The sequence below is a fragment of the Carlito syrichta genome, unplaced genomic scaffold, assembly GCF_000164805.1.
Source record: "Carlito syrichta isolate Samal-C Ts95f unplaced genomic scaffold, Tarsius_syrichta-2.0.1 Scaffold315561, whole genome shotgun sequence".
In the NCBI taxonomy this organism is placed as follows: domain Eukaryota; kingdom Metazoa; phylum Chordata; class Mammalia; order Primates; family Tarsiidae; genus Carlito; species Carlito syrichta.
Window position 1 is genome coordinate 1895402 of NW_007259657.1, and position 24236 is coordinate 1919637.

Consider the following 24236-nt stretch of genomic DNA (forward strand, 5'->3'; position numbering starts at 1 on the left):
CCATACAGGACAAATTTTTTTTTTTTTAAAAAGCAATCAGATGGAAACACTCAGAATTAAGAGTGAAAAGATATGGTGAGTGGTGATGCTGAATCTTAATGTATAAAACCAAAAGCAATGAGTAAAAGAGCATATAGTTTAAGAAGTGAGCAGAAATCAGTTGACTGTAGGATTTAACAGGAGGAAAAAAAGAACAAACACTAGTGTAGAATTGGGGTTGGCAACTTGGGAGCTTCTTTCTCTGCCTTTCTAGAAATTGAGACCTCAGGCAGATCATTAAACCTTCATTGAACTTTGATTTGACAAATAGAAATAAAACTACAAAGCTTCTACCTTGGCCTTGGAAGAATGTTGTAAGCTTATGTGTATAAAATAATTTCCTTAAAAGATAGTATATTGTGCCCATTCAGTATGGATAGACTACATACAATAAAAACAAGCTTAATAAATGACTGGAGTGCAAAGCAAATCTATATATCAAGAGATATATATTCAGCACTTACAATCTTAAAAGGGAATATTAATTTATTTCATGTTAGCAGAGTCTATTGGCCGGCAGGTATCACAGAAAACCAACTATACGTTTTGTAGTCTCAAAGGTCAGGGTAAGGACCTGTCTGCATCTCTGACTAGTCGTGTAACTGGCCAATTTACTCATCATCTTTGAACTTTAGTCTCCTTATCTTTAAAATGGGATACAAATGTAATCTATATTGTTAACATGAGGATTAAATAAAACACAAGAAAGGCCGGGAGTGGTGGCTCGTGCCTGTAATCCTAGCACTTTGGGATGCTGAGGTGAGAGGACTGCTTGAGCCCAGGAGTTCAAGACCAGCCTGGGCAACATAGTGAGACCTTGTCTCTATGAAAAATTTTTTAAAAATATTAAAAAAAATAAAAATGAAACAGGCAATAAAAGAATGCCATATATCACTCAATAAGTGTTGTATTATTACTGTCATTATATATATTCTCAAAATATATTTTTCCTTCCCCACACATATACTAAGTAAATTGTCCCATAAAAATTTTGCTTTATATACTTAACTTATCACATTATTACATATGGCCAAGAAAGTCATTGGGATGATGTTAGAAGTCCCCAAAATACAATATTATATGGTGATATAATTTGTTATTAATCCCATAAAGCAATTTGAAGGATGCATTTTTTTAAGAAGAAGTGAAAGAATAAACTATAACGTGCAGCTACCCTTAACATTAATTTAAAGTGAAGGAAGAAAATATTTCATATTATAGACCTTTGGTTGGTGAATCATGCCTCAACTAATTAAATGATAAAAAACTTCCTTCAAAATGCAGATTTCAGAGAAGGAAATTTCTTGGCCAACAGCTCCCCTAGTATTCATATAAGTCTCTTCCTTGAATTATCTGACTTAACATGTAGTAATTGTTGTTCTTTAATATGATTTCATGAGTTCACTTTCTAATAATTATACAGCACTGTATTGTTTCTGGTAATAACATTTTTGGTATTACTTTATTACTATATAAAATAATGGAAAAACAAATTAGGCTAAATATTTTTGTACTCAGAATAGAGCAGGAAGATTTGTGAAGTTCATTAGAACTTTGGGAGAATAACAATATGCTAATAATTTTGGATATCTTGCTATGAAAGGGATTCTGATTCACAGAAAATAAGTTTTGGAAATCTATCAGTTCCAGTAGCCGTAGTTGTACATATAAGTCAATGATCAACTTACAGATAAATTACATGGTTTATGTTAAGCCAAAAATTAATATATTCTTTTTACATAAAAAAGTCATTCTTCAACTTATGGATTTTCCATTTAGGTTTGGAAAGTAGCCTTATCTTTATGTGGATCAGGAAGTCACAAAAATTTCTGCTATAGAAATAAATTTATGGGTCAGATTCATTGATTTTCCTTATTCAGAGAAATACAAGAGTACATACATATGCCCTTTGTCCCAGTAAACATACATTCTCTACAGTCTTTTGCTTTCCTTGAAAAAGGTTCATGACACTTTATTGCTGGAATGGGCTCCAGAAATTATACGTTCCAGAGTTCACACCTTCAAATACTTATATAGGCTGGGAGTAACAGAGATGGATGAGGTGGGCATCGTGGTGAATGGAGGAATGCCCGCTTTCATGGAGGGGGACTGTGGTGTTGCTTCTCAGCCATAGCCAATTATAATGGGGTGGGGTGAATATGGCTGATTTTTAAACATAGACTAGAAATTTCAAATTGTATGTTAAATATCCTATTTAAAAATATTTTTAACTAATGCAAATTAACAAGACAAAACCAACACTGTTGAACTTAACAGAGCTCTTCCGCAGATGAGATCTGGTTCAAGGGCTGCCAATTTGCAACTTAGGATCCAGACCTACTCATTTTACAACAGAGAAAAGAAGCCAAGCCCTAGCAAGATGATGCAGACCCTCAAATCGGTGTTTGACATGGCACTAAATAGTTGACTGTATCTCTGATCGTTAGACCCATCCCTTCTTCCATTTCCACAGTCGGTATTTCATAGCCGAGTAGCCGGAGGTAACGGGGAAACGCAGAGGTGTGATGGGATAAAGCAACCGTCCACTCCCGCTCTCACTGTCAGCCGCCTAGTCTGCGCATGCGTAAAACGAGGCTGGCTCGGAGGCTGAGAAAGTTCTGAAAGGGCAGCCGGGACTTCACCTCCACCCACTTCCTTGCTCCTGTCAGTAACTTATTTTTTCCCTTTCCATTTCTCTATCCTGTAAAAGATACTGTTATGTCTGCTAGAGCAGCTGCTCTAAAGTGCTGCAAGCTGATGTCTCCATGTGGGTGAATACAGAGGGCAGAATCTATGATATTTGGGTATTCTTGCATATTCTTTTGACATTTATTCATCTAATATCTAGTGCCCAAAAGGTCATCCGTAGTGAAGGGAACTGAAGCTATTTCATAGAGCCACACTGACTCAATATAATTTATATGACTTATATAACTAGTGAGGAACTTATATTTTAAAATATTTTGAATAAGTGCTGAAAATATTTTATTTTTGAATGATTCTTGTCAGGTAAAATGTTTTTGAAGTGACCTTTGTTCTAAGTGTGAAAGTATCTGTACATTTACACTACAAAGCTACATTTGCACTTTTTTGAGTGTCAGAGTCTCACTCTGTCACCCAGGCTGGAGTGGTTCAAGCGATCCTCCTCTCTCAGCCTCCCAAGTAGCTGGAACGTCAGCCACACACCACCATGCCTAGCTAATTTTTCTATTTTTTTGTAAAGGTGAGGTCTTGCTTTGTTGCCCAGGCTAGTCTCGAACTCTTGGTCTCAAGTTATCCTGTGCTTTGGCCTCCCAAATTGCTGGGATTTTAGGCATGAGCCCCAGCACCTGGCCCATGTTTTTGATACTGATGTATTTTCTAAGTATATTCACTGCAGGCTTGGGAACACATACCAATACAAGTGCAAGTGTATGAAGAGAACATATCTGCTATTGATTAGGCAAATACATTAACTGAGGGAGTTACCCATGATTAATATTGGATGAATACGGTGTGCTCCCGATTAATAATAACATTTGGGTAGTATATTCACTGTTTGGAATTCTAGCACTAATAAAACTTCTGGGCAAGTAAGTCAATATTTCAACCGTATTGAAACAAACAAACAAAAGGTTTAATTCACATGAGCATATTTCAAATTCTGTAAACGGACAGCATGCACATTTTGATTAATTGCTTGGTTGGCTGGAAGAACACAGTTCATGATTCATACATACTACTTGGATGGGAAGGGGAGAGCTCAAAAGTGCTAACGCCCATATTAACTGTATTTCATGCGAGGAAGTAACAGTTCATACTTTTTAAAAGTGGGGTTTTCAGGGTGAGACAGAAAACAAAGGTGGAGAACAGCGGTCCAATGACATAAGCTTTCTTGTAATTGACTCAGTGGGTGTCATGTTGAGGACTGTGATGGCAGCTTCCCCAAGGAGTCTCAATCTAGAGTGAAGGAGTGTTGGTCCAAGAAGGTGGTGAAATCTGTCCCGTGAGCCAGAGACAGGCCAGCAGAGGTCAGAGTGAGATGGAGATGGGGTTACATAATGACAATCACCCTCTTCAAAAGAAGCATTTTTCTGGGAGTTTTAGCATTCAGTGTTAAGTATTAGACTGCTGGAATGACACTCAGCAGCCAGGGAAGAATATTACGGGGGCATTGGAACAAACATGGCCCTAACTTCTGACGTTCCAGCCTGAGTTTTCATTTCTGACATTGTGGTTTTCATCTCTAGAAGTTCAATTTCAGTCTTTTATTTTTTAAAAATGTCTTCTATATCTCTACTTAATATGTTCACATTTAATCTAGCTTTTTGGACATATGAAACTCAGTAATAATAACCATTTAAAGTTCTTCTGTAATAATCCTATCAGCTGTGTCATTACTTAGTTCGTTCCTTTGATTTTTTTTTCTTTTTATGGTTTATACTTTGCTGCTTCTTTGCATGCCTAGTAGTTTTATAGTGAATGCTAAATGTTGTGAATTTTACTTTGTTGGATATAAGATGTTTTTGTAGTCCTGTAAGAATTCTCCAGCTTTGTTCTGGAAAAACGGTAGTTATTTGCAAATGGGTTGATTCTTTTGAATCTGGCTTTTAAGGTTCCTTGGAGGGGGATCAGGCAGAGCAGTATTTAGTCTAGGGCTGATTTTTCTTTTTCCCCCACGCTTCCCCTAGGACTGATTTTTATTCCCATTCCTGAGGCAAAACCCTTCTGAGTATGCTACCTGATGCCCTAAGAATTATAAGGTTTTCCACTGTGGCTAGAGGAAACAGGAAATATTTTTTGACTCTGACTGATCTCTGGGTCTTGTTCCTGCCAATTCTTTTGAGTAATTATTCACCTACCTGCACTGAAACACAAAGGGAACCCTTTTAGATCTCCAGGCTCCTTCTTTGTGCACTTCTCAACTCTCTGGTACTCTGCCCTGTGAACTTCAGCCTCCTTGGCCTCTCTTGACACCCAGGTCAATCTCCTCAATTAAGGAAGGCAATTGAGTTCCATCTAGGTTTTCCATCTTTGTACCATGACTGAGAACTCCCTCCAGGAAGTAAGAAGAAGTATTGATAGGGCTCCCTTCATTTCCTATCCCTCAGGAATTATTGTCCTTTGTTATCTGATGTCCACTGTCTTGAAAACCATTGTTTCATATATATGTCCAGTTGTAAAAGTTGTTTTAGGTGGGGAGAGAAATTCAGTTCCTGTTATTCCATCGTGGCTGGATGTGGAAGTCTGAGTTTGAGGTTTGTGCCTACATCTTAGATGCTGCTTGATTTTGGAAGAACTTAACCTTATCTTTCATTTTGCCCATTTATGAAGTGGGCATAATACTATAATAACTAGTCAATGGAGTCACATAGGAGAAAACATGCTATAGTCTATAAGTTTAGGCAAAGGAAGACTCATACGCTGAGGGTGGGCTCTTACAGAAAGGACTGGAGGTGAAGGAACCTTTTCTCTGCTTGGCAGGAATTACCTGAGCTATTTTCTCTTGCCCAAACAGGGAGACCTATCTTATTTGTGGTCTCTTGCCAACCAATAACCCTGCCCTTTACCTTCAGGAGCTGCTGGAAAAGGGCCTAAAGACCAAACAGATGACTTACCTCCTCCTAGAACCCACGGAGCAAAAAACAAGTTCACCTAAAACATTTTGCCAAAACTACGCCAACATGGGATTATGGTATCATCAACCAAGTCTGTGTAATTTGCAGTAATAAAAACCTCATTTTTTCTTATTTACACCTTAATTTAAAAGAATCATTTTCACCAAATTGTGAAGTAGTAAGAATGCATAAAACTATTAATTGAAAACATCTGTCCACAATTATAAATATACGGAACTCAGTTTATAATCAGTACATTAACATTCGAAAAGAAAATGATGTTTTTATGCAAAGATATCTTTCTTCTGACATATTAAAATTCCAACATACTAAAGTAGTAACGTGAGTGAAAAAATAATAAAATCCCATGGCTTTTTTATTGCATGTTTATTTAGGCCAAACCAGTATGAGGCAGCTAGATTAATTACTTTTATACTGTTAAGTACTGTACATAGTTAATTATTTCATCTAAGTCGTGTCTGAGCCAAACCTGTGAATTACTATTCATGTAGGGCAATGATGATAATTTATGTACTCCCTCCATGCTACAGCTTGTTAATATATTATTTTTGATTTGAAACTAGATGTTAAAAGTTTGTAAGAGGCTTTTAAAGACTACCCCCATGACATAAGTTCTAAAATTATGGATTTCAAAATTAAGGTTGACAATATGCTATGACAGGAAGTTATTTAGCTGATGGAATTATAATAGATTTGGTCTGAAAAATATATTCTCCTATGTTTTACTGTGATCTGTTGACTCTTATGGGTTCAGCATGTAGTTTTAAAAATTCTGCTTGATTTTATCATGTGGCTGTCCTTTGGGCTCTCGGTTATTTTTCTACACATATACTACTGTATATAACCTGATCTTATGTACTCTTTCAATACGGCTAATTCATTATTTAATTGTGACCACAAGTACCCAATAACTTCAAGCACTTAGAAAGATGCTCACAATTACCATCAACTTCCCAAACTAAACAGATGACACTGAATCTATTCAAAATTTCATGACAGGGTCCCAGGAGATATGTGTACATAGTCAAGTGAAAGAGAACTTCAAATGTCTCATAAATTTAAAAATTAAAATTTCAAGAGATGCCATTGAAATAAAAAAGAAAATGAAGAAGAAATCAGTAAAAACAAAAAGTGTCATTTAAAAAAATAAAGAGTCCTATCACAGAGACTGCTTGCTGCTTCGGAGATGACCCTGGGTGGGCTGCAGTGGCATCACCTGGGAGTTTTCCGGCAAGGCACCCTCAGGCCCCATGCCACTCCTACTGAGTCAAGATCTGCATGTTAAGAAGATGCCCCAGGTGATTTGGGTGTCCAGTAAGGTTTAGGAAGCACTAGTCTAGAGGCACATATCATTTCCCCCTCATGTAGACTGAAGAGCCACCCCAATCACTGAGCCCACACCACTGAAGGGTAGCTGCCCATGGATAGCACCCGGCAACAGACAGGCAGGCTGGGGCTGTGGGGAATTCTGTGTTCAATGGGAGGCTTTGGAGTACAGAGGAAGAAAAGGCCCCAATGAGGCAAAACTGTGTTAAAATATATACATTTAACTTAACACAAATGTCTGTCAGCTCCATTGATATAATCATTCAGAAAAAAATAACCAGACGTCTTGCTGGGACTTTGGCCAGAGTCCTTGTTTGTTTTAGAGGAATTGAGGAGCATCTAGTAGGATGGGGGAATGTCCACCTTCCCCTGAAACATATTCTTACCTTTGTTTCATTTTTATGAAATATGATAATTTCCCCTTAAGATGCAGGTGCTGTCTGCATACTATCCTTTTCTTGCAGAGACTTTCAAACTGTTCAACCACTAGAGGTCTGTATTACCTATTTTAAAAGACCATAGCTATCTGGCTGAGACTTTCAGCTTTCCATCTCAATACCTGCTTCTATGTTTTAAGATTTAAAAATCTCAAGACATAACACCAGGAAATAAAAATCATAACATGTTAAAAAATGAAGGAGAACACCTAAAAGGAACTCTTCCATCTGGAACGAGACTGAGTCTCCCCTGCTACTTCCAGCAGACAGGGGAGCACACCTTCACACTTAAACACAGAGAGCAATGGCCAGCCACAAATCACGGGAACAAATTTATTTTCTTCCAAATGCCTATGCAAAATAATTTCCCTCCCAATATATTTAAAACTGCTGTGTTTTAACTTTAAATTTTAAAGCATTTATTTTCCTATGGCAACAACAAAAAATAATTTAATTCTCATTTAGTTCATTTAAAACACCAGTTCTGGCTGGGTATAGTGACTCACGCCTGTAATCTCAGCACTTTGAGAGGATTACTTGAGCCCAGGAGTTCAAGACCAGCCTGGGTAACATAGTGAGACCTCATCTTTACAAAAAAAAATCAAAAAATTGAGCAGGCATGGTGGCATGCACCTGTAGTCACAGCTACTCGGGAGGCTGAAGCAGAAGGATGGCCTGAGTTCAGGAGGTTGAGACTGTGGTGACCCATGATTATGCCACTGCACTCCAGAGCCTGGGCAACACAGTGAGACTCCAACTCAATAAAAGTATAATAATAAAAATAAAAAATAAAACATCAAACTTACACCTTTATGAGGGTTTTAAAATAAAATGTTCTTTAATTGACCCTAGAATGTTGGTTTAAAAATTAATGTCCAGAATTTCAGTCTTACTTGAGAAGGCTCTGGTAGAATTTTATAAATGAATGCATGAGCCTGCGTTTGCCTGGTTAAAGTCATAAAAGAAGTGATGCTTACTGGCGGTACCTCCAGGCTTCACTGTGCTCTGTGTTTGGTGGGGATTTCCTATGAGAAGCCCATTTGAGTCTATCACCTGCCAGCTGCAGCCCAGGCTCTGAGCCTTCCAGAAACCTGAACATGGGCATCCCATGAATAGGACTGTCCTGACCAGAAATGATAGCAGGTGGAGCAGGACTTCTATAGCATCACACACTCATATATTCACATATTTTAGAGAAATGGCTGAAAATACGACAGACATAAAAGCTGTCATTCACCGAGTATCGCACCAGAGGTTTGGGATGCTGATGCTCAATTTTCATAGCTTCTAATTACGCCTGCATTTGGAGTAAGTGGCTACATTTGTTGCCAGGCAAGGTGTAATGCTAAGAGGCTCCCTTCTTTTAAAAGGCATTATAGCATAAGTTCCTGGCCTGGAACACCTCTGAAAGTGTTTCCAGATCTAGTGTGGTTTCCCTCTCGGTCTGTCACTTTATGAAAACACAACAATTTGCAAGTGTTATTTGGCAGGTCAGCTGGGTTCATTTCAAAGGCTAATATTTAACAGAGAGGAAAATAACCCATCCCAATCCTTTTAAAAAGTGTTTTTTATGTATTTGCAGGCAAATTGCCTAGTGTTTTCTATAGATCTCAAAGCTAAAATTCAAGAATAATTTTAGTAATGTCTTGCACAGTTTGTCTATGTAATCCAAATGATCAATTCTACAGCTGAAGGAGACTAATTCACGCTGCAATAATTTGTACTACAGACTATTTGAAGGAGTTAAGTTTTTCCTTAATTTTCTGTTGCATCTCTGCCTATGGCTGGTGACATATGAATTAACAATGCTTCTCACTAAAATGTGACAGAAAAATATCTACTTTACTCTATCTCGAAACTCCTTTCAGAGTGCCTGACTCTTCTATTATTATTCAAAATGATGTTAGCTTATACTTGCACCCAATATCAGTATAAACCTATAATTAAATACTAGCACAGTGTTCATTTATATAGAAAAAATGCTGCTATTGTAATAGTTAACTAAACAGTAATAGTAAGATCTTAGGCTCTGGTAAGTTTGGTGGGATACCGCTGGGAGAAGAATGGTTGGAACTAAGGTGTGAGAGTCATTTCCACATTCCAGTGCTGGCTCTGGCACTGGTTAGCAACATGGGTAACTCAGGCCCAGTTTCTATGGGGGAAAAATGGAGCCAATAAGAAAATGTAGCTTATTTGTTTTTCTGTTGGATTAAATACGAAAAATGCAGATGGAGTGACTGACACAGTAAGTGACCAATAAATAGAAGTTCACTGTCACTCTCTCTGATCCTTCCTGTCTTTCTTTATAAAATGGCAACACAATAGAATGGCAATAATCCTAGTTACCTCTAAGTGTAAGCAATAGATAAAATTGTGTGTGTGAAACAGTGCTTGGCATCATTTACTCCCCAACTGTCTCCCAAGGTTTTTTACAATTAAAACTAGATCACAAGTTGGGAGAGCCTCAAAGATGATTCATTCCTGCATTTGAGATTTTTATTCTTTTGAGTAAGTAGATTGTGTCATTTAGGTTAAGTATCATTTATTTCTGATCTAGATGTTGACTTAAATCTATGACTCTCCCAGGCACACTATTGCATTGAAACAAGCGTCAATCAGAGACAGAAACCATTTGCGGGGTAGATTTTAAAAAAAAGTTAAAGCAAGAAACAGTTCAAATTCAGGGAATTGAAAGTAAAAAATCTAATCTTGCTTCAAATGCTGTTTTCAATATTTCATTATTCCACCTCTAGTGATTTAGAAATTTTTGTTTTATCTGAAATGCTATATAGTATCTCTTTTCAGGAGACAAATCTATGGGAGAGATGTTTGGAGGAAATTGTGAGGAACTAGGTGTTTATGAGGAAAAGAATAGTGATTTAATTACAGGCATTCTTTTAACTCAACTTGTCTCCCAATACTATTGGGATTTGGAATTAGAATCATCACATTTTGTAATGAGCATGGAAGAGGACCATGACCAGAAATGCCACACGACTCAAAAGGCTTTGCTCAGAGAAAGACTAGACTTTGGCAGTTTGGACTTTATGCAGCAATTTCCAAGGACACACTGGAGTTACAAAAGAGGTACGTGTTTCCTGAAACTCAGAGACACTCGCCCAGGCAGAAGTTCAGGTCAATTTGAATCAGTTTTCATATTTCTGTGTGAGAAAAGGAAAACTCCTTATTTAAGGTTATGTATTGTATATTCGCAAAATGTTCTAGTTCCTTGCAGGTCTGATTTTATGGGATATGTGAGGTAATTGTCTGGACATAGACTTTCCCCCTGTACCTGGCTTCTTTCTTCTCACTCCCTTAGGGAGCAGTCTCTGGCCAACGTTAGTATCTGAAGGATATGCATATTCCTGGTAATGAGTCATGAGATGGAGGTGATCAAGCAGAGCTGAGGACAATATGGACAGTACCCTTACTCACAGTAACTGCAAATACCATATAGCAATATGCATAATTAACTTGCTTGATTATAAAACCGCTTGCTGTAATGTCTCGAGAAACAGATTCTTTCTCCACTGACCGGCTGCCATTGGTGCCTCCTATAAGTTCTCATAAACCAATGTCTTTCCCTCCTGAACTTCCAGGTGATGTCTTTGGAATAGATAAAGAACATTACATGCAAGCCCTCTCAGATTTACATTACAGGATGTCAGTGACTTAAAAGGAACTGGGAAATAAATTTCTGTATAGTTGTAAATAAATAACTGTATTTGTGCTATTAACCAGCTTTAGGAATTCCATCAGAAGTTCTCTTTGGGTTATATTTCCATAAAGAGAGCCAGTCACATGCCAGTAGTTCAGGACTGACACATCTCTGTATTAGCTCAACACAGTCTCCTTTTTAGCTCTGTGAGACCTGTGCCCTGAAAAGTCTGACTCCATTATGGGACTAGGGGAGAATAAGAAAAGGGATGCCGCTGATTTGCCCTGTGGAGTAGAATGGAGCAACTGGTATAGAACCCTGAAAAGGGCATGGGCTATGCTGAGGAACACTTTACTTCTTCCCTAGCTGTGCTTAGACCAGCGATTCTCTGAGCATAATTCAGTTCAATTTGCTTAAAAAAAGCATGTTGACTCCATACAGTTTGGGAATAAGAGCCATTGTTGCATAGTGATACAGCTGTGGTCTGGGTTTAAAAAAAGTTCTGGATTTCAATCAGGATAACTAGTTGTTTTAAAGTTATCCAAGTCATAAACTCTCAAAGGCTCAGAGAAGTATGAAGATTAAATTAAGCAAATTATTCCGCACAAATATAAAGGGGCAGCAAAGTCACAGATTCTCATTAAATGATAACTATTTTTAGTGTAAAGGATATATATATATATATATATATATATAGTATAAGAAGAAACTAAGTTTGTTATGGTCCACTATTTCTGCTATTAAAATGCTTCCTAATAATAGTATTTAATCACTGACCAATTTACTTAAATTTAGAACAATTTGAAATATACTTGCTAAAATCATATTTAACAAAACCAGGGACGATAAGAATAATGGCATTTGTTTTGTCAGAAATCTCATTATTGTCAAAAATTGTTTAGGCTACAAAACTTCCCAGCCATTTTATCAAATAAAGGAATTGCATTTATTTTTTTTCTCCTTCTGTCTATGAACGCTTCTCATTTCCTACTCTTTGGGAAGTCTCTAATGGAGGCCTGTGAGGCAGCCGGCCCATTTGGTGGAAGCATGACATCACAGACACTTGTCTTTTCCTTGGCCCCATCTGCTGGAAATAGCAACTAAGCCCTTTGCCTTAGGTGGTAGGAGAGGAGCTGCAGAAAATCAAATTAGCAGGAGAGAAACTATTCGTCTTCATTTTCTTGTTTCCAACCTGCAAGCACAGATTGTTAAATACGTCTGTTCCCTAATCCTCATTAGGAAAACTTAAAGAATAGCAGGACAGGAAAAAAGCATGGGGATTATGAGAAAACACCACCACTGAAAAATAACACACAAAATCAGATGGTTTCCTCTCATCCAGATGATCTGTATCTTTTTAGAGGTAGCTGATTTGAAATTCTCCATCAAATAATTTTATTTCTCCTTATATGTAGATGGATGACACATACACAATCCCAAATGTATCTTTTTATTTCGAATTTTCTTGTGGGACTTGAAGATAAAATAATATTAATGGAATAGCCAGCATATGAAATTATCTGCATTTGAGTGGTATCCCTATGACTTCCTTAAATACATTACTTTATACATATTACTAAGAAGGCAAAGCTTTCATTAAAAATAATCTAATGGTAATGTTGTACAGCCCTAACTCTCTGTTACTTCAAGAGTTTTATCTTCAGGCCCAGAGACACAAGATTATAGGTCAGAGATATGGGAAGTATATTTGAAATATACTAAAGGCACCAAATAATGTAATTGGGTGTCCAGAAGAAACTGACATAAAACTCAGGTTTCTAATGATTGGAGTTAGACTCATTACCACAGAACCAGGCATTGAGGACTAAAGTATGAACCTGATTTCTCTTTAAGAATCTCCAATTTGGGGAGCATTTCAAAGTGTTTTAAGTCTTTAAACCACTGAGTTTTTAAAATTCTATCTGTTCCTCTTCTTTAGCATCTAGACATCCTAAATATGTCTGTAGTTCCTACCTGTCAGTTCATACCCTTCAACATTTGATTTCAGTTTTGTTAATAACTCTTCTTTTGTGATTTCTAAAGACACCAGCCTACTTACTGCTCCTTGAATATGCCAGCATAGTGCTGCCTCAGGGCCTTTGCACTTGCTGTACCTTCTGCCTAGAGCAATCTTCTCCCAGATGTCCACATTCTTCTCTTCTTCGTGCTAAGGAGATGGTCCCGAAACACCCTTTTAAAACTGCAGAGCTGGGCTAGGTGGCTCAGTCTGTAATCCTAGCACTTTTGGAGGCTGAGGTGAGTGGATTGCCTGAGCCTGTGGGTTCGAGACCTTGTCTCTACAATAAATCAAAAATTAGCTGGGCATGATAGCGCATGCCTATAGTTCTGGCTACTTGGAAGGCTGAGGCGGAAGGATCGCAGGAACCCAGCAGGTCTTGTTAGCTTAAGAGTTTTTAAATTGTGAGCATGCTAATGCACTCAGCCTGGCTGATGAAGTGGGACTCCGACTCAAAACAAAAAACAAAAAACCCCAAAACAAAAAACTGCAACTCCTCTCTATTTCTATTTTCCATGTCACCCAATACATTATACATTTTTTTTTTTTTTTTTTTTGAGTTGGAGTCTCACTCTGTCACCCAGACTGGAGTGCAGTGGCCGCTCTCAGCCACCGCAGCCTTGACCTGCTGGGCTCCGGTGAGCCTTCTGCCTCAGCCTTCCCAGTAGCTGGAATTACAGGCATGTGCTACCATGCCCGACTGATTTTGTGATTTATTGTAGAGATGAGGTCTTGCTGCCCAGGCGGGTCTCAAACCCGCGGGCTCACGCAATCCACTCACCTCAGCCTCCCAAAGGCGCGGGATTACAGGGTGAGCTACCGAGCCTGGCTTACATGATACATTTTACTCGATTATTTTTCTGTCTTTATGTGCTAGAATGTAAGATCTATGAGGTCAAGGAGTTTTGTCTGATTTGCTCATGATTTTGTGCTCAGTGCTAAGAACATTGACTGGTATGTAGGTGTCCAAAAATACTTATTGATGGAATCACAGTAAAATCTGTTGCAAACTGCAGCCTTAAGTAGAAATGCCTTGTGTTTAACATTATCTTCTTTCAGAAGGATTCTTACTGTCATAATGTTTCTTTGATATTCCTATTTTAGAGTCATAGGAAAGACTCAAATCTATTCAGTAGCTAACTTGTAGGTCGTAATAAGATGCTGCTGGGATTTGGGCCATTAAATAAATGTGCAAGGTACCTGATATAAGGCATTAGAGAATGGTGGGGTCTGTGACAAATAGGAGAGTTTTATAGATTGCTCCCTACTTAAAAGCATTCAGATTTGAAAAAGAAATTTAAAACATAGCCCTGTCTGAACAAAATCCGTCTGCCTGTGATTTCAAGCCTTTTTTGGCTGTCAGTTGTGGTCCATAGAATGAAAACATTTTCAAAGTCATACTGATTTTTCTATCTTTTTTCCAACTATACACTCAGGCTTGGGTATGTCCCTGGCTCCACATCAGAAGAAGAATACTCAACTGATCAAATCTAATTACATTTGCTTCCCAACTAAATTGTATATCACCTTCCCCTCTTGTGAGAAGAATGGCTCCTCTTGGGTCCTCAGCATCTGATTATCACAAACCTAATTGATTTGCGACATTTCATTAATAAAGTTAACTAAAACTAATTATACATATTGAATAAAAGTTTCCTGTGAAATGAATTTTTCTATCTAGCTTAAGGGGTCTTAATTGTTAGACTAAATTGCTGAGGAAAACTGTGAAATTTCTTTCTCTTGGGAGATAAATATGTATATAATTTTTTTCCCAACCAATATGGATTGATGGATAGTGACACCATAGAAACTAAAAAGAAAAAAAAAGATTAAATATGAAAGTTAAAGATATTGAAGCTTCTCCTAAGAAGATAAAAATCATAAAATAGGTCACATAGATCTCTGTCTTTTAAGATGTTACATTGGGTCTATTTGCCACATTATCTTAAGGAATCTAAAATTCAAAATTTCAAATTCATTCACATTTATTGTTTTAGTCACAGTGTATATTTTCCTTCACTTAATAGGTGCATATTGTATTTCTCATTTTTTAATTCAAATAGTATGTTTCGTCTATTTCATCCATCTAACTAAATCTAAATTCTAGCAGAAGTCCAGGGGAGCCTCTTCCTATTTCAATTGCTCCAAACTCAGTTGATGCATTGTGAGTCAGTATTTTTTTTCTTTTTTCTTTTTTTTTGAGTTGGAGTCTCACTCTGTCACCTAGGCTGGAGTGCAGTGGCACCCTCATGACCACCACAGCCTCGACCTGCTGGATTCAGGCGACCCTTCCGCCTCAGCCTTCCAAGTAGCTGGAACTACAGGCGTATGCCACTATGCCCAGCTAATTTTTGATTTATTGTAGAGACAATGTCTCACCATGTTGCCCAGGCTGGTCTTGAACCCTTGGGCTCAGGCAATCCTCTCACCTCTGCCTCCCAAAGTGCTGGGATTATAGGTGTGAGCCACTGTGCCTGGCTGTGAGCCAGTATTTTTTTACACAACCATTTCCAGTGTTCTTTGTTTTCTTTCTTTTTAGTAGTATATAGATAAATATGCTATATGTGAAATGAAGACTAGCATTCATTACTGGTTAAGGGTTGGATAAAATATGGCTGGCCCATTACTGTTATCTACTCATTCTATAGATCACACGAGAAGCTCTGATCATTAATGACTTGAATTTGCATTGCTTTCGCTTTGCCAAAGCAGGCTGAACTTCTTGCTTTGCATTGAAAACACTCAGTTGTCTTATCTTCTTACTCCGTACACTGGCCAAGCTAAGGAAACCAGAAAACAAGCAAAATGTCCATCTTATTTTCTTATTTTTCCTCTTTCACCTGGGAGCATCGCTGAGGAATCAAGGTGCAGGCTCTAGGTCAAAAGACAGCTTTGGCTTTCTGCCTGCTTCTGCCTGTAGTGGTGCTGTTTGTTTTGTTTTTTGGTCACCATCCTGTGTGCAAAAGCATTTGGGCCTTGCCTGCCTGAGAGAAGGGAGGATGCTGCTTCGGACTGGATTTTGAACTTGCAGCATCACATTGTTCCTGTGGTCCGGGGCTCTCTGGATGAGTCTAGCATTTGTTTAAATTCTGGAAAGGCATCATGGCCCAGTTCCAGATAAATGGTTATCTTCTACCAGATCTGTACTATCTTATTATATTTCTGAGATATACTAGATCCTTCTGGAATTTAAAAAATGACTCTTATGTACCTAAATTGTCTTAAGAGTCCTAAAAGGAATGACTAGTTGAAGGGAGAGGATGACAACACTCTTGACGCTAGCTAAAAGTTTTTCCTGCCAGCAAAAGAGTCTTTAAATTTAAAGGATAATTCTCAGCGCTCTTTTGATTGTTAAAAATATTAAATTATAATTTCCTGTATAGTCAGTTCTGTGCTAAGCATATCTACATATATTACTGAAGCAAAGAAACAATGTTATTGTAGATAAACTTTGTGAATAGTAGGTAATTTGGTATAAACCTGTTTATCATATAAAGCAATTTCTATTTTTGTTTATTAAAAAAAAAAATCCAAAAAACAAACTAGCTAGCCTTTATCTTGTCTTTTGTCCATTGGTAAAATTCTGAAATAAATATTAAAAAATTCAAAAATTCCAAATTTGGTCCAAGCTTCTATTATTTATACTTTTCATTGAAAAAATGATACTATTAAATGTGTAAATGGAGTATTGGTTGAATATTAATATTCCTAGTTATATAGCTATTTCAGGCCCTTGATGCTTCGATGACTCAAAGACAAATTTGTTTTTAATTTTTTGCCTCGTGTAGCACACAACCATTAGACCAGGAACCACATGTAAAACTGTTAGTTGTAAGTGACTGGAAAGTAATTAAGACGAACTTTTTATTAATGGGATAATATTAATGAAAAATAGTGACTAACAACCTTAAGAATATACTAGAACAAGGGGTGATTAGATTAAAAATGAAAACAAGCTGGGGAAGATGGCTCACACCTGTAATCTTAGCACTTTGGGAGGCCAATGCAGAAGACAGTATAGCAAGATCTTACCTCTACAAAAAAGAAAAAAAAAAAAGAAAAACTAGGGTCATCTGTGTTATACAATTTAAATAAAAATTAAGACTTCTAATATCGTGTATATTTTTATTTAAAAATAAGAAGTGTTCTAGTACTTACTGTTTCTTCAGTTGCTTAAAAGTCACAAATGAGTTTAAGTCAATACAATGGAGACATATTTATCATTACAGAGAAACTAAATAAAACCTTACGGAAGGTAAAGAGTAAAGAACAACATATCGGCCTTTAGAACCGATCCTGTGTCTTTTCTCATTTTGCTTACTTGAAGATATCAGGGGTACAGGTTACCGAGCTAAAAGCTGCATATGAGTATTTTAGTCCTGAGCTTAGTGTGACTGTGGATACCTCTTTCCACAATTTTTAATAAATCAAGAACCTAAAAATTTAGGAGTACATAAAAATACTTAATCCCATATGTTTTAATATGCAAACAAATAGGAAAAAGAAAGAGGAGCCCGTGAGGGCCATACTCCAGACAACCTGACACTGAGAAAATTGGAATTTTAAAAATACTTGAAAATTTCCAAATACACTTAAAAGAGCATAAAACTTCTTGCCAATTTAGCAGTGAAAGTTCACTGCATTATTAACAAATTTGTTTATAGTATTACTGTTCAATAGTACTTTATATGACAGAAATGTTCTATATCTGTGCTGTCCACTAAGTACGTGTCCACTGAGCACTCGCAATGTGGCTAGTGCAACTCAAAAATTGAATTGAATTTTCATTAATTTATACTTAAATTTAAATAGTCATATGTGGAAAATGGTTGTCATATTGAATGCTGCTGACCTATAGTTTTAAGGCATTCAATATATTTATTCTTTTAAATGTGCTAATCAGGTTTTTCCCATTTGTCATAAGTAGATTTCAGCATAAATTCCTTGGTCCTATAAAAATCAGCTCTGAAGTGCTGTTTACACATCACTGTTTACACATGCTGTTTACACATCACAATAAGAGATCAGAGTTCTGTAGTTGTAAATTGGTAAAAGTTTTAAAGGGAGATGGCAGAGTTCACAAGGCCCTTCTGCAAACACTTTTTGTATTTCAGTACAGTGTCCAAAGATCGGGATGGGGTCTTGGAGATTATTTTACAGGAAATACAGGACAAAGTTGCTATTAGTGGTAGAATTGGAATAGCATCAGTTCTTCTTTAACAAACACAGATAGTTTTTTAGGATTAAATGTTTTCTTTATTCATCTAAAGCTTTGAAAAAGATTAAAATTTCACAGTGTTTTCCTATTCCTAAGCAAAACATCGTAGTTATTTTATTTTATTTATTTATTTTTTGAGTTAGGGTCTCACTCCGTCACCCAGGCCGGAGTGTAGCGGCACGTTCACGGCCACCGCAGCTTCAACCTGCTGGACTCAGGCGATCCTTCCACTTCAGCCTTCCAAGTAGCTGTAACTACACACGCGCACTACCATGCTCAGCTAATTTTTTTTTTTAAATTTACTGTAGAGACGAGGTCTTGCCAAGTTGCCCAGGCTGGTCTCGAATACCTGAGCTCAGGCAATCCTCTCGCTTCTGCTTCCCAAAGTGCTGGGATTACAAGTGTGAGCCACTGTGCTCGACATTGCAGTTATTTTAGAAGTTTTGCTACAAATGTGTGAATGTTAGAAACAGAAGGTTTCTAAAACACACGAGAAGGGAGACTGGGTCCAAGAATCATTTCCAGCAGGTACTCCCTCGATTAATTGCTCTACTTTTTCTGCTGTAGGATCAATGGAATATCATGGACAAAACTCGTTATGTATAGCACTTTTAAGAAATAAAATAATGTGTCCTAGTGTCATCCTAAGTAGGATATGTACTTGAATGCACTGTTTGTTTTTGGATTTTTGCGGAAAACATGCATCCCTCCCCCAGATCCCCAAGCTTAAATACACCTCAAAAAAACAAAAATAAACCAAAACAAAAAAAAAAACCTAAACAAAAACATTCCCAAAGATGTTCCAGTGGTAGGATTGTAGAATGTTACTATTTTGATCTCCACGATTAAAGCAGTGCTAAATAGTTTGCTAACACCACCATTGTAGAGTGCTTTCCAGAAAGGGGTTGCTACTTGCCAATCTAGTTAAGAAGAATAAAATTACCTCTAATATTCATCTACCTACCCAGCATCTAGATAGCCTCTACTTTGATAAAATGGAAGCACAACATTTTCATAATGGGACAAGCTACTTTTTTCATTTTCCCTGAGGGGAATGATCTCAGTTCTTTGAACTGAGTTTTTGTTAGGAGAATAAAACAAAACAAAACAATAACACAAACCCCTACTAGTCAGGTAAATCCAGGATTCTTTTTATGAAAAATACCACACAGGCTCATGTGACAGAAGTTGGACAGACAAAGCAGTCCTGGCTAACCTCGCTGATTTCCACACCTGGTTCTGAGAGAATTTACGGCTCTGCTGTGTGACTTCCTGTGACTCATGTTTGTCAGGTACTAGCCTTGTATGGGGCTTAGAGGGAGCTCCATCTCCCATTTCATACAGCCCTCTTGACTATATCATCATTGGAGGAAGGCAGACATTTGTAAGAATGAGACTCTGAGACAATGGGTTTTCTGGAGGTGAGGTCATTTTTTTTTTTTTTTTTTGAGTCGGAGTCTCACTCTGTTGCCCAAGCCGGAGTGCAGTGGCATGCTCATGGCCACCGCAGCATCGACCTGTTTGGGCTTGGGTGATCCTTCCACCTCAGCCTTCCAAGTAGTTGGAACCACAGCCACGTGCTACCACACCTGGCTAGTTTTTTGATTTATTGTAGAGACAAGGTTTTGCCATGTTGCTCAGGCTGGTTTTGAACCCCTGAGTTCAGGCAATCCTCTCGCCTCGGCCTCCCAAAGTGCTGTGATTATAGGCTTGAGTCATCACTTGAGTCACATTTTAAGGTTTATGATTTTAAGACTTCTGGAAGTGAGTGCTGAAGCTTTACAGAGTTAAGTCCCCCACGAGATGGCTGATGAAGGAGCACAATCATTTCACTCCTGGTCCTCCTAATTCCGACATAGCCAGGAGAACACTGCTTAGCGCCTCACGCATGGGCACAAGGGCTTTTGCCAAAGTGCTGCAAATTTCTCACATGGTGTATCACCAGTACATGAATGAAAATAGCTTGGGAATTCTGACACTGTTTACATTTAAAATTATAAAATAGGCTGGACGCAGTGGCTCAAGCCTGTAATCCCAAGATTTTGGGAGGCCAAGGTGAGAAGATTGCCTAAATTCAGGGGTTCAAGACCAGCCTGGGCAATTTGGCGAGAACTCATCTCTACAATAAATCAAAAATTAGCCAGATGCGGTAGCATGTGCCTGTAGTTCCACCTACTTGGAAGGCTGAGGTGGAAGGATCACCTGAGCCCAGCAGGTCGAGGCTGCGGCAGCCATGAGGGTGCCACTGCATTCCAGCCTGGGCAACAGAGTGACACTCCAAGTGAAAAAAAAAAAACAAAAAAACTTATGCTCTTAATCTGTATGTTGGAGATGGGGTGAGAGTGCGACCTCATTCTTTTTTGCTTCTACTTCTTTCACAGGACAGTGATAAGTGTGTGGCTTCTTGTGTGAACCTCACTGCTGTCACATAAAATGACTGAGAACACACTGCTGTAGATGTAAGACATTTACCTGGTGCAGACTTTCTGGGATGGCTTCAGTGACTTATTCAGATAAAAACCCAGCCAATTAAAACTATTATCATATATCCAACCTGGAAAGAAAAAGAAAAGATTAAAGTGGTTCACTGAATATGGTCAAATTTTTGTATATTAACATAGTAAGTGTTAATACACTGAATCTTAAGAATGTTTTTTGAAGGGAATAAAGTCATTTGGTGCACATCAAGAACATATTTTTTCTTAGACAGAGTTGCCATAGCATCTCATCCTCCTTTTGACTCTAATCAATCAATATCTTCCCAATCCTCTTGCAGAAATATACTAGAGAAAGAGAATAAAAATGTTTTTTGGGTAAAATAGTCCAGTCTTATTTTATGACACTTCTTTTTGTACATTTGTTTACTAAACACAAAAATATGATGATTTATTATAGTTTTACTTGTGAATCTATAGCTAAACTTTGTTATATGGTTTTATTTTCTTTTTAGTATAAAGCTTATGCAAGTGTCACTGTTCCATAATTTTTAAAAATACCTTTTCTGGCTGGGCACAGTGGCTCAAACCTGTAATCCCGGCACTTTGGGAGGCTGAGGTGAGAGGATTGCCTGAGCCCAGGGGTTTGAGACCAGTTTGGGTAACTTGGTGAGAACTTGTCTCTACAATAAATAAATAAATAAATAAATAAATAAATAAATAAATAAATAAAAATAAGCTGGCCGTGTTAGCACACACCTGTAGTTCCAGCAACTTGGAAGGCTGAGGCAGAAGGACTTCCTGAGTCCAGCAGGTAGAGGCTGTGGTGGCCGTGAGCGTGCCACTGCACTGCAGCCTGGGCAACAGAGTGAGACTCCGACTTAAAAGAAACAACAAAAAAAACCCTTTTCAAAAGATTATCTTTTCTGGTTTTCTTTTTCATCGAAGTAATACCTGTATGTGGTAAAATGTCAAGTTACAGAAGAATATAAAATTAAATATCTTTTCACCCTTTCTAATCTCTCTGAATCCACTATCCAGAGATACTATAAATTGTTTCTTACGTTTCCTTCCAGGACTTTTAAAATGCATACATATGTATATCAATTTTTTTTTCTTTTTGCACATCATACCATTCTGCTCTTTGCTTTCTTTTATTTATTTTACTTATTAATTATGGCTAGCAGATTTTCAACATCAACATAGATAAATCTACCTCATTCATTTTGATGACTATACAATATTCCATTCATTGCACTGATACACGATAATTTATTTAACCAGACTACTATGACTGGACCTTCAGATTTTTTGTTTCTTTTTTGGCTGCTACAAAAATGCCTCAGTGATCATATTTATACATATGCACTTTTGTATTTAGATGAATATATCTAGAAGGATAAGTTTCAAATAGAATTGTTGAACTAAATTGCTTAAATAATCTAAATTATTGAGATTTATAAAACGTCCTCTATAAAAAGGTTACATTAACTTATGATACAAACATTATGGCTTTTATCACATTTTTTGTCTAAATATAAGTAAAAAGGTATGTCTTTGTCTTGATTTGCATTTATTTAATTATGAATAAGGTTGAGCTTCTTTTCATTTTCTTATTGTTTTCTGAAGTTACTTTTCAACTAATTTGCCCGGCTATGGCTGTTGCTTGTCTTTCAGTTGGGTTGTTCATTGTTTCTCACATTACAGAGTTAATGTTTTGTTAAGGAAACTGGCATTTTATATGTAAAGTGTGGCAAATAGTGTTCTTGTATATCTTTTGACTTTGTTATATTGCTTTTTTATTGTCTAACTTTTATTTTTGTGAGTCAAGCTCATCAATATTTTTCATTATGGACTTGCAGGATTTTTTAAATAAGAATTTTAATTTAGAGTTATTCAAGAAGATTGTGCATACGTTACTTTTAAAATACTATGTACACTAACTTTAACATTTTTATGCAGAATAATTTTGGCATTAGAAAGATCTATAGCAAAATAAATTTCCCATAAAATGATTTCTCCCATAAAATACCAAGATGGCACAAATTATGCGGACTCTTTTGTAGTGCTTTAGTGTACCTTAAAAAAAAAAATTACAGAATGAGTCAGATATGTAGTACTATTCTCCAGAAAGTTAATAGTAGTTGTCTAGGACCTAAAATCCAGAGTGAGTTATAAATAAGGTAATAGAAATTCCAAGACAAATAGAAAGTAAGACATAGAAAATCATTAGAGCCCGGCTCGGTGGCTCAGTCTGTAATCCCAGCACTTTGGGAGGCCGAGGTGAGTGAATTGCCTAAGCCTGCAGGTTCGAGACCCTCCTGGGCAACTTGCCGAGACCTCATCTCCACAATAAATAAAAAAAAATTAGCCGGGCGTGGTAGCGTGTGCCTGTAGTTCCAGCTACTTGGAAGGCTGGGGCGGAAGGATCGCCAGAGCCCAGCAGGTCAAGGCTGCGGTGGCCGGGAGCAGCCACTGCACTCCAGTCTGGGTGACAGAGTGAGACTCCAACTCAAAAAAGAAAAAAGAAAAGCACTAGAGATTCATTACAGAAAATTTGGAAAGCACATACCAGAGAGAGCGAGAGAGATAAATCAACTTGATCCTAATACATTCAAAAGCTTTTAAGATTTATTGTATACTTTTCCTAGTCTTTGTATTGGCTTCACAGATTTTCATGCATTTAAAAAATATATAAGCGATTTTACTCAAAATCAGTGCTAACATAACTAAGTTAATTTTATTAAGACACCAATAACCCAAGTAAGACCTTGATGGTACTTTGACAAAAAAAAAAATCTACTAAATATACACACAGAATCACACTTAGATTCATGCTTTATACATTGATTATTTTTTTTTTACTTAAGATTATCTTTTCTTGCCATTAAGTATTTTTAAATATAACATATGTCTTACATTATGCATTTATGTAAAATAGATAACAATTTTAATGCTCTATCGTATGACTTAATGGGAATTTAAAAGAATGGGAATAGATGTGCGTTCTCTCAAAAATTCGTTCTGATAACTCAGTAGATCAAAGGCCAGTACACAGTCAAGAGATTATTACGTAAGAATCACATCCAATTCCTTTTTATCCTTAACATAGTGGCAGCAATTAACTATAAAAATTAAGGGCTGGGAGGCGTGATGGGACAATATGTTTTATGTGACGTGATGCCATTTGAACAGAAAGAGAGTTAGGTTATTAGGTAAGGGTTAATGAAACATTTTTGTTCTAGGGGCATACCATGTAATTTAGAAGCATTTGAATTGGATGACAAGAAGAATTTGAGTCAAAAAGTGGAGAAAAGTGTGTGTGCTAACAAAATTTGTAAGTATAAGAAGGTTGCTAGAAAAAGTTCTATAAAATTTTTAAAAAATCAGTTAAAAAAAAAAACCTGGTGCAGATTATATTCAGTCACAGTCACAAATGTTTGGTCTTAGTGAAACCAGGAGGCTCTAAAGGACCATTGTGTAAGCTC

General features: G+C 37.2%; 1 protein-coding gene across 1 annotated transcript in view; it reads right to left on the reverse strand.

Moving 5' to 3' along the window:
* The window catches only part of AGTR1 (angiotensin II receptor type 1), a 36733-nt gene extending 15865 nt beyond the window's left edge, over positions 1-20868 (reverse strand). The window contains exon 1 of the mRNA XM_008072978.1: positions 20786-20868. The gene's annotated coding sequence lies outside the window, so the exon portion shown is untranslated. The remainder of the gene's footprint in view (positions 1-20785) is intronic.
* Between the last annotated feature and the right edge of the window lie 3368 nt (positions 20869-24236).